The sequence below is a fragment of the Macrobrachium nipponense genome, chromosome 31 (assembly GCF_015104395.2).
Source record: "Macrobrachium nipponense isolate FS-2020 chromosome 31, ASM1510439v2, whole genome shotgun sequence".
NCBI classification, from domain to species: domain Eukaryota; kingdom Metazoa; phylum Arthropoda; class Malacostraca; order Decapoda; family Palaemonidae; genus Macrobrachium; species Macrobrachium nipponense.
In genome coordinates, this window is record NC_061093.1 from 6021199 (window position 1) to 6033799 (window position 12601).

The following is a 12601-nucleotide window of genomic DNA, read 5'->3' on the forward strand; positions in this document are numbered from 1 at the left end:
CCTACGTGATTTGCTTGTGTTTCTAGTTTGTAATTTTTTTTTTTATTTGCCTAACTAGGATACTAGTAATGAAATGATTAACTAAGTTTTTTTATCATTGTTATTTCTGCACAAACAGTTCGTACTATCCTCCCGAAATGTTACTATGACTTCTCAGTTCCGCGCTTCTGGGTTCATTTGAATCAAAATTAACGCACTTTTGTCAAGAACAGCTTTTCATTTTACGTTGGTTTCGTTGTTGATACTTTAAACAAAATCAGGGCGCTCCATTCGTTGATGTGCAATAAACGCTTTATAAATTACTTGAAAAGATTCAGTTTTTTTTCATTTCGATCAGTAAGCTAGCTCCTCGAATTCACTCACTCAAACACTCTCACTCACAAAAAGCAATCACTGCAAATGCTTGCAAACGTCGTCTGTGATGTTATTATTTCTATTTTTACACTAGTTTGAAACCATACCTTAAGGCTGATAAAGTATATATATATTTTATATGTATCCATGTATGTATCGTTGATATATTCGTAAGATATATATCATGTTTATGTACGAGGATGAATAGTGAAATTTCATTCATGTATGAACTTAATAGTAACCCAGTTCTTGTAATGTATTTAAATACTATAGTATATATATACCCAGAGTGAAAAACCTACTTTTGGAATAATAGAAGTTATTTATTCATTTTCATTCTTAATTTGAACGTAGATCGTTGTGATAAATGCAGTTATAATCACAAAAGCTGGCCCCTCCTTTATGTCGTCGAGTTAAAAAGTCGGTGATCATTTCGCGTTGATAGAATCATTACAAAGTGATTTTTATTAAAGAAGCTTATGACAAATTGCCTCTATATTAAATATAAAGAGAAATATTTATTTTCAATTATATATATATAAATATCTATATTTAGGAATAACGTGTTAACGGCCATGTTATCTCGAAGAGTATTTTATAGATAAACGTATAATAAATACATGCCGAGTGTATGTGTAATGCATATTTTGGGGAAATATGGATAAAAAAAAAAACTCCATGACCTATCAGTGTGCTTATTCAGACACCAGTGACCTTAATTCTACCTAAAGAGATGATATAAATAAACTGTTTATCATATTGTTGCAGTGTAATCGGAGCGGTTTTGTGGTTCGTAAATGGTGTAACGAGTAATAGGTTCATTTAGCAGTTTATAAGTGCATAAGAGCCAATTGAAACTGTTAAATATATGATTAATGCGTATGGATAAACTTACGCCGTTCGAGAAGTGGTGAATATGATTCAAAGGTGAAATTCACATGAAGCTGGTGATGTGATACAGAGTTTTCACTGAAGTCCGCAGAAGAGGTACCTATTTTTAAAGCTATCTGAATAAAGTAAACAAAATTTGAGAGCTTACGTCTGTCTTCTGTGATCTGAAAGCACCTTCCACGTCACATAGAAAATGTTTCATGGTTGTTAGAAAGCGGTGTTGAAGAATAATGATACTCAAGTTAGCACCGCGAAAAACAAGTAACATTACGAGAGTTTACCATGAAATAAGGTGGTAATTTAACGTTTTCTTTATTTGTGGTGCAAAGGTAAGGGTGACTAATGTAGATTCACCAACCTTTAGTTACTTTTGCTTTATTTTCATGTGTTTTCAGAAGTGTTATCCTTTCATTTTTATAAATTTGTGTTGATATATTTAATCAAATTTTATTTTTGTGGCGTCGATTGTTAAGAAGAACCCCTGGTTACGAAGAGATGAGATAAACATTTCTGGGTTTGGATGGTGAACAAATATTTTTGTTCCTTTTTTCTTTTCATTTTTTGTTAAACTGTGTCACAGAAAGGTTGTCATTGAGTGAGTTAAGAACGTAATAAAGAAGAATCCTTTTCGCATAAAACCGTCTTCATTGGATGCAGCGACCTTAGAATCTGTGACTTTATTGACAGATTGATATATTTTGTCTAACTGAGAAGGGGGATTCCTTGTCCCCTCGAAAATCTGTCACGGTGGAAGATTTCGACAGATCCCGCGAGTGGAGGGACGGGGGAAATCATTTATGAAGAAGGTTCGGAAGGAAAGAAATTCCAGCTGAAGAAAGAGGAAGGGGTGGCGGGGAGTGGAGGTGAAGGGGGTAGGAGGAGGAGGAGGAGGAATAGGAGGAAAGACGAGTGAGAGGAAAGCGGGAGCGAAGAGGACGGAGATAGGAACTGGTGTGGATGTCTGGGATGGTTGCAAGGGGAGGGATGATTCGCCAATCCAGCCTCACCAGGTTAGGTCTAATGATCAACACAGCCGTCACCGGTGTCGTCAACAATTCCGCCAACAACAAGAAAGGTCGAGTATTTTATAGTTATTCTTTGCAGATTTTCACCTACAAATTTGTGTGAATGAATGGTATATGAGTAGATAGCAAATGCATGTAGCAAGAAGTTAAACCGGGAAAGGTGAGGTATTTTATACTGGTTTTATTGCAGGTGTATATTACGAACGTCAGTGTATTATTATGTGTGGGGAAAAAATTCAAAGACTTAATGTAGGAGCATATGGAAGAAAATATATGCAAATTCTATATATAGTTTTATCCACTTTCGTTTTTCACCGGAAAATCTTTCATAATTCCCAGTAAAAGTTTTGCTCGAATGTTTTTATTCGTTTTGCCGTAATTCTGACTATCAAGATGTTTGAAATACTTTGATGGTTTTTATCTCACTTCCAGGCCCGTACCGAGGGGGGCGGGAGTGGGGGGTTCGAAGACGACCATCCCCCCCCCCCCCCCCCACAATTTCTGGAAGTCCATATTTTCTGTGACTATCCTTTTCATTGAACTGTACTTACAAAGTAATAAATAATTATTGTTTATTTGTTAAGTCATAGTATATAACAACAATAAATAAAGTAATATGCACGTTATCGTTAACATAACAAGTGAATCAGTCAATATAACTGAAGAAATATTCTTGAATTTCAGGGCAATCTTTCAACATTATAAGTAAAATTCTGTCAACAGAAGTCAGTGCTTTGAACATCTAATCAGGTAGAAGGGCATAGACCGCATACCCAGTTTTTCTTCTTAATATAACTAAAATAACATTTTCAGGTATTTCATCTTGTATGTACTACCTATAAATGCAATGACATTTATAGAAGAAAAGTCCATAAAAAAAAAACTCTAGGTAGAGGCCCTAACTCACTGAGATTATAAAGAGAATAACGACAAGATTTTGTTGTTGAAAGTAATGTTATTTTTTACGATCGTGTTGATATTTTTATTGATAGTCGCCATTGCTCGGATTATTGTCATCATTGTTACTGCTGGAGCTAATGTATCGTGGGACAGAGTTGCCGAAAACTGCAAGGCGACACTGATAGTCTTAAATTGGGGTTTCATCCTTAATCCAATACTTGCTACTCCACAGAATGGCTAACGAGACACACTAGTATGCTTATACACACTATATATATATCTATATAGATATATATATATATATATATATATATATATATATATATATAATATATATATATATTATATATATACTCTATGCATAACTGAATCACGAAAGTTTATCTGCTAAGTAAAGGACGTTGAACGTCGAAAGATCTTGCGGGGAAACTCCGTTTTTTATTTTCCTCGTGGCTTATACCTTTTATATATTACGCTTTGGTAAATTAATATTTTATATATATTATATATATATATATATATATATAATATATATATTATATAATATGTTATATATATATGTGTATATATATATATATATATATATATATATATAATATATATATATAATATATATATATATATATGCAATGAAGGCAGGGAAGCACACCAACAGGTCAAGGAACTCATATTTATTAAGTTGCAACGTTTCGAAGCCAAGCAGCAGGCCTCATTTTCAAGCTAAAAAGTAACAATATCTAGTTAGTACAATAAAATTAAGCTACAATATTAAAATACACAATGTAAGGTACAATAAAACAATCACAATTAAAAATACAAATAAGACCAACCTTTGAGTGTGAAGACAGAGGAAAGACTAACAAAAAACGTAAACAGTTCACGACAGGTAAAGAGGTGTAGACGTGGCATGGGTGTTCAGTGAGGGGACCAGTTTTTTAATAAACAAAGATTCATTAATTGTTAAAACCTTGTGATTGGAAGCTCTGCCCAAAACCTTAAAGTCCTTGTACTGAATAGAATACCTACATTTATCGGTATGATCCCTTATGTTGGAAAATTCGGGATTCGAAAGCTTAGTGCCAGTTCTATAGCTGACAGCTCTATGACTGTCAATTCGGACCTTAAGTAACCTAGTGTCGATCCTATATAGGTTTCCTCGATTACATCGAGGACAAGTAAATTTATAAATAACACATGAGGTCATCAATGGATCCAAACGGTCCTTGAAGCTGAAAGGCTACCGATATTCAGTGGGTTTATGGGTATAATTTTGATTTTCATGGCGGGGAGATGACCAGATATTAAGCGTGAAGTTCCTTATAAAAAGTTGTATTGTGAATAAAGAAGGCTGGCATAGAACGGTAATTTAGGAACATGAGGAGTAGGATGACGTGGAACAAAAATATTATTTAGACATTTGGAGACATGCTAAAAGAAAAAAAAAACAACTGGGTGGGAAAGCAGTTGCTGTTAAAATATTTTTGCAAGAACGTGACTTCATTGTGGAAAGATTGCCAACTGGAAGACAAAGCGAAGGCTCGGTAAAGCATGGTTAATAAGGCATTAATCTTAAAATCAAGAGAACAAAAACTATAAAAATTTGTACCAAGACCAGTGAATGTCTTTTTTCTAAAAACGGAAGTTGAGAAGCCATGAGAGGAGCGTGTAATTAAAATATCTAAAAAAGGCAACTGATTGTTGGTTTCGTGTTCAATGGTGAATTTGATGTTAGGGTGAAATGAGTTGATGAAAGTTACAAAACCTCTCTGCGTCAAAACCGACTTCTAAAGAGTGCAAACGTGTCGTCAACATACCGTTTATAAATAGTGGATGGTAACTAAAGGGACAAGAATCAAGCATTTGCTCTTCCAGCGAGCACATGAAGATACCGGCAAAGTTGGGTCCAAGAGGAGAGCCCATAGCCATACCGTCAATTTGCGAGTAAGAACAACCATTAAAAACAAAAACGGTGTCTCGCACCGCCAGATCTAAAAGTTTCCTAAAATCAGTCTTACAGAACCCGTTAATAGAGACTCAACCGTAGGAAAAAGCTTACTTAAAATAATATCAATGGTCTGTTGTACAGGTACATTTGTAAATAGAGACTCTACGTCATAGCTTACCATAATAAGGTCCCGAGTCCTGAGCGAGAATGGAATTTTTGAACTCGTATGAATTCTTTAGGTTATGAGAATTTTCAGCCAAGGGGGCAAGCATGGGAACTAGATATTTTGCCAGTTTGTAATTAGCGTTATTATAAGACGCTAAGATAGGACGGATAGGAACATTATCTTTATGGGTCCTTCGAAGGCCGTACATTAAACCATACGATGACCCGAGCTGTATAGGGACTGATAGGTATTTTCAGTAATAATGCCACGGTTCTTTTAACGCTTTTCCAGAATCGGTTAATACGATCTTCTATTTTAAACAGTGTTGAAAACTCAGAGTTTCTAACTTCAGGAACTTTGAATTATCATTCAAAATTGTTTCCACCTTAGAAATATAATCATCTTTGTTGAGAATAACTCCCTTACCCTTGTCTGGACGGGTAATAATAATGTCCTTATTTTTTGCAAGCGATTTGAGAATATTCATGTCTTCCTTTTTAAGAAAGGAGCCCAATATGTAGACAATTTTAGTATAATTTTTATGTGGTAGGCATTGAAGTTTTGATCGAAAGTTCGGGACATCAAGGTGAGATCAAGGTTGATTAATCTGGAAACAGGAACTCTAGACTTCCAAAAAAACTGTACAAATGAGGGTCTGTAACATGGCAAAGCAAAATCCAAACCAAGAGAAAGGAGTAATTCCTCTTGTTTACCTTATAACTTTCTCTCCAATTGTATTTCATTCGTTCCTTGACAATGTCTTAGTAAAGACGAAAGCGCTTGAATTTCTGACTATCGCTTATATATACATATATTGTAGTAACCACAATGCCTTAGCAACATCGAATTCTGCACATTTTTATTGAAGGCGTTTTACAAAGCCTGAGATCCAGACGCAAGAATAAGATGAAAATCCGTCGCTGTTCATACGTAGATATAATATCAGTCGAATTCAGATACAGTATTAGAACCAGAATAGACTCATCCTCACCATCTAGCCAAGAGGACAATCTTTTTTTTTATTGCTTTTTAAGCTGTGTTTTATATATATGGAATATACTTGCCGCTTTTTACCAGATACGTGTGCAGTTGTAATTGACACAAATCCCTCTTTCTGATACCCAGGATGCAGGTTCGAATCTTGCTACGGCGTCAGAATTTCTTCATATTCTTTCATTTGGATCTCAGATTCTGTAATGACGCGGGTTTCCAAAAAGTTTGATGAATTCGAAAGTTAAAGAGAGGGCATTGTAGATATTACGTTTACTCACACATTGCATGCAATGTATGTAGTGTTTTGTATATATATACATACATACATACACATATAATTGTGTGTGTGTGTATTATAAGCACCAAAATTAAGCCACAAATATCGTTTCATATTCAGTTCACTTTAATTTGGAGATAACTTACACCCAAGAGGAATTATGATACATACCAAGCACTTCTTATCAGTTTTATTCCCCTAGGGTGTGTCAATTATTCCGAAAGGTAGAGTGAATTACATTTAAACGACATTTTTAGCATAATATTTTTGTATAATATTGCGTGTATCGATAATAAAAATTCACAATTGTCCTCGTGTTACGGACTTACCAATCAGCTATCACGGTCGAAATGGATTGATTTTGATCGTAGTAAAGAGCCTGAATTCGACAGGCATATAGTTATATTACACACTTGTATCTCTTTAATGGCCTGCTTAATTTAGATCAAAAATACAGTTTTCATTAATATAAAACTTAATATGACAAATTCTGTTGTATTTTTTTTTTATCTCCTTGCCTTTTTCCTTGAGATGATAATGCATAACTTTGGGTAATGCCTAAGACATATAAACTGTGATCATATTATATAAGTAAATTCCCCGTCAAAACGGAACTATGAAAGAAACGGAGCATTCTCTCCCTGTGACGTCATCCAGTCTGCGCGGGGATTGAATTGTATACCTTGGATATTGGTTTAAAGTTCTAAAACGAGCAACGGACGGTTCGAATCCTGCCGTAGATGAACTCATTAATTTTAATTTTCCACTGAGTGTAACTTATTCTTAATGTATATTGAATTGGATATTAAACGATATGTTTGCCTTAATATTTATGAATGTAGATAACTGACGCATTTACGAGTGAAAATAATTCATGATATATATATATATATATATATATATATATATATATATATATATATATATATATATATATATATATATATTAAGTACTATATTTCAGAGACTGCTGTCTATCTCTTCAGAGAGAGACAGCAGTCTCTGAAATTACTATATGATTCGGTTAGAACCAACAAAATTAACTATTTGATTTATTGAGCGTGTTCCCAGTTAGATTCAAACGGCGTCTGTCGTATTCCTTTTCAAAATACTAATCATTCTATGTTAGATTTCTTAATAGTAAAACATGTGATCACAAGTGAACGGAAGTTGAATATTCATTTCTGAATTAGCTGAAGTAGCTTAAGTACATCAGTTTGACACACACACACACATCACACACACACACATATATATTTTTATATATATATATATATATATATATATATATATTATATATATATATATATATATAATATATATAGAGAGAGAGAGAGAGAGAGAGAGAGAGAGAGAGAGAGAGAGAGAGAGATATTTGCTCTCTGTTGTGTTACTTCCCTCGTGCCAATAAATCAACTCATACTTTACATTACGATGTTATTCCCTTTATATGTATGTATGTATATATATATATATATATATATATAATATATATATATATACATATATATATATACATGTGTGTGTGTGTGTGTGTGTGTGCGCGTGTGTGTGTGTGCGCGCGCGTGTATAGGAATCTTTATCACATCGCCGTGATTCATATACATGTGTTAAGCTACAAATGTCCTTTAATATCCAATTCGCTCTACCATCGGAATTGATATATTTTCATATGTGTTAACCGAAGGGGATTTTTTAGTTGATAATAATTTCGTCCTCTTGTGGATTCGACCAGCGGACAGAGGAGAAATCGGGACTTCAATGACGTCTTTTAACGTCGCTGAAGTCCAGATTTCTCCTCTGTCCGCTGGGTGCTGGTTCGAATCCACGAGGGGACGAAATTATTATCAACTAAAAAATTCCCTTCGGTTAACATATATGAAATATATTAATTCCGAGGTAGAGCGAATTGGATATTAAAAAAAAGACATTTGTAGCTTAATGCTATATATATATATATATATATATATATATATATATATATATATATATATATATATATATATTATATATACACACACATACAATAAATGGGATAACATCGTAATGTAAAGTATAAGTTGATTATTGGCCACAGGGAAGTAACTCAACAGAGAGCAAATCTATATATATATATATTATATATATATATATATATATATATAATATAATATATGTATGATATTTTTATTGTCTTAAGATGAAGCATTCTAAACGAACTAGATACGATGGAGTGAAATATATATATAAAAAAAATAAAACACGGTTTTATAAACAACGACAGAAATTAAACGCGTTATTAACAATTATAATACATGTACAACTAGCCAGTACCCATATCCTTACCATACCCATGCCATACCATATGTGTACCATACCCATACTCGTATACCCATACCCTAACCAGTGGAAGGGGAGGGGAGGGACACAAAGAAAGGCAGCCAAGGAAATTAACATAATAGAAATGGGAGGGAATAATACACACCATACCCACCCTTGCCATACCATACCCATACCATACCTATACCCATCCCCAAATCATACTCATACCCATATTGCAGGACTCTTTTAAACGATGTTGTCAGTTACAGTATGGTCTTCAATTTCCCTTGCTGGCTGCCAGTTCTCAAAAACCCGAAAAGATGATGTGAACCAATTCAACCAAATGAAAGAACGCGAGAAGAGCAGCGACATATGACTGACCTCGTGTGAAGATGGTCTGTCACTGAGCTTTGTTGATGGGCATAGTGCCGTTGCAAAGGTCCTTGGCCAAGCACAAATTGCTATTAGGCATAACAATTGCACCTTTTTGAAGTTCGGTGCATGTTTTGAGCAGCCGGTCAAGTAAGGCTCCTTTCACATGAGCGGTTTTTCTCGCACGGGAGGGAAATTTGCCGCACTTTCGATTGTCAAGAAGGCATGGCTTCTCACAAAAATTGCCACATGTTTGGGTGACAAGAACGGTAATGTCCTTCACACGAGCGGTTTTTTTTTGATTTTGCCCGCACGGAAATTTTTGGCCTCACTTTAGGGTGTCAAGAAGGTATGTCTTCCACGAGCGGTTTTTTCCCGACACGGGAAAATTGCCACATGTTAAGGTGTCAAGAAGGCGTCTTACCGATCGGCTTTTTCCGCACGGGAAATTTGCCACGTGTTTGGGGTGTCAAGAAGGCAATTCTTTTCACAAGCGGTTCTTTCCCGCACGAGAAAATTGCCACGTGTTAAGGTGTCAAGAAGGGGTCTTATAGAGCTGCTTTTTCCTGCACCGGAAATTTGCCTGTGCACTTTAGGGTGTCAAGAAGGCATGTCTTTTCACAAACTGTTTTTTTCCCGTACGAGAAAATGGCCACATGTTTTGGGTGTCAAGAAGGCGTCTTTACAGAGCGGCTTTTTCTCGCACGGAAAATTGCCACATGATAGGGTGTCAAGAAACCATGTTTTCACGACGACGGTTTTTTCTCGCAGAAATCGTGATTTACAAATTCGACTCAGTTCTCCTTGTAATTTGCTGGAGATGGAGGTCGTCAAACAGAGAGAGGCTTAATGAGAGCCCAGGATACTCAAGGAACCTTTCTGTACGTTATATTCAGACCTGAACGGTGGAGAAGAAAAGTTCTTCAATTATTTTCGCATCTCATCTCCTTCGTTTGAAGAACTTGTGAGCAGGTTGCGAGATGGAATTAGACGACAAGACACAGTTATGAGATCATTCTTTCCCTCTGAAGAAGCTGTTTGCCTGACAGTGAGCAAAGCGGTCTAGGCCATTTCTGTCCGAGGTGAACTGGGATTATAAAATCATTCGAGGGTCTAAAAAAAGCCTTTAAAAAAAATTTCCTCCACTCTACAAAAAAAAATCATGAATACAGATCTTATGACTTCCATTGTGTGAATTTGGTCTCATTTTTTCCTCAAATGCGTCTTAAACTCACGTGCTCTTATCTGGAACCTGAGGTGACCATCCCGATTTTGGGAATTTACAGCGAGTCCTGAAATTCAACTGTACACTTTTTATTGCAACGATAACAAGGAACGTTAAACATGTTTTTCATGCAACAGTCGCTTTATCTAGACTGAATGAATGGCATTGGATTGAAATTGTCTAGATCCGGCCATGTCTCGACAGAGAGAGAGAGAGAGAGAGAGAGAGAGAAAGAGAGAGAGAGAGACATGAGTAGCGTCATATGTACACTTTACATGCATTGCCGATATATGGATTTGTGCAGGTGTGTACGAGACGCAGCGCGGTGGAATCTCATGGCGTATGTTCTTCTGTGTATTAGTATTTTTAATTCCATTTTCCTCTCAATTTGAATAGGTATTTAAAGTTATACTTTGAACTGAGAAATTACCGACTTCCTTTGGTCTTTATTGGTATAGAAGAGGCTGTCATACAACAAAAGCGGAAACGTCAGTGAATGTGAGGTCTAATCTGTGCCAGTAAATATGTGTGGGTCACTCAGTTAGCTGGACAGACTTGGAGGATACACATTTAAAAAAAAAAAACTCAAGATCAGACCGGCCATGTTGATCTGTGGAATTTGAATTAAGCCAATCGCTGCGCCTTGCGTTGCAGTCTAAGTATAAGAAAAGGTGATGAATAAAAGTGATACCCCTGAAATTCCTGGACATTATTGTACCAAAATTCATAACAGGTCAACTCAGTATTCATTCATAATTTGCACTCTTATTCCCCTTGCCCGGGCTCTCTCTCTCTCTCTCTCTCTCTCTCGTCTCTCTCTCTCTCTCTCTATATATATATATATATATATATATATATATATGATCACATATACATTTATAAGCTGACCAACACAGCACTGCCTGGGAAAACTGAATGACAACCAAAAACCTCCCTCTCTCTCTCTCTCTCCTCTCTCTCTCTCTCTCTCTCTCTCCTGTTAAGATGGTTGATTCAGTTACATTGCTCAGCATTTTTAACATTTTATATTTCAAAAAAAACCACTTCTCACAACCACCCCGACCCCCATTCATATTGGGGCTGACTTGGACTTGAAGGGCATCAGGAGTGTCTATTCATTCATCCCACCCATATCAGAAACTATGAAATAGATACTCATATCCATCACTTTTTACATTTTATTTTTCACCCTTCTCATCCCTCCTTCCTATCAGTGCTGAACTTTGAACTTAAAGGACATCGGGAGTGTCACTATTCATAGCAGCAACCTCGAAAAAACTATTGGATTAGATCATTTGACACTAATGATTGTTGTTTTCAGTTATTTTTACATATCACCTCCTTCACACACACCACACACCCCAGCAACCTTGAAAAACTATAAATTATATCCTATCGGGGACGAACTTGGACTTGAAGGCCATTGGAAGTGTCACTATTCACCTCAGCAACCTCAAAAGCTATGGAATAGACACTAATATCAGTCATTTTTGGTTATTTGTACATGTCACCCCATTCCCAGCCCTTCATCACCCGCTACCCTTCCTATCATGGGCTGAACTTGACTTGAAGGGCATCGGGAATGTCACTATTTATCTCGGCAATCTCGAAATCTATAGATTAGACGCTAATATCTGTCGTTTTGGCTATTTTTACATGTTTCATATATGCTTTAATTATTATTTATCTATTAAGAACCGATTTTTTGTTTTTAATAGTTAACTAAATATTAAGCATGTATATCAGCTCTTTAAGACGAGCATTTTCCCATCCTAGAAATAACAATTACATTGTATTTTCCATTCTATTCTCTGTGGGAATGGATTCCACAACGTTAGTCAGGAGCAGAAATAAAGTAGAGGTGGAAGCTTGCAATTTTGCAGTTGTTATATTTATATAAGTGTGTGTATGTGTGTGTGTGTGTGTACATATATATTATACATACATGGTAGAGCTGATAATAAGCTGATAACACAATCGTCGTAATGTTTACAATTAGATAAGATAGTTTTCTCCAGGAATCTATCTTACTTAGAGACAGCGATTTCTGATAAGAGCCCCATTTATCTGCTATGGCCTCTTGAGTAGGTCAGATGAAATACTGTTGATATCTGTGATTGCTTCAAGGTACGAACGCCTACGCACAGGTGTT

At 35.7% G+C, this 12601-nt stretch overlaps 1 long non-coding RNA gene across 2 annotated transcripts in view; it reads left to right on the forward strand.

Moving 5' to 3' along the window:
* Positions 1-411, forward strand: part of LOC135206421 (uncharacterized) — a 445079-nt gene extending 444668 nt beyond the window's left edge. For both annotated transcript variants that reach the window (XR_010312738.1, XR_010312739.1), the window contains exon 4: positions 1-411. This exon is cut by the window's left edge and continues 866 nt beyond it. This is a non-coding gene — a long non-coding RNA (uncharacterized LOC135206421).
* Positions 412-12601: the final 12190 nt, after the last annotated feature.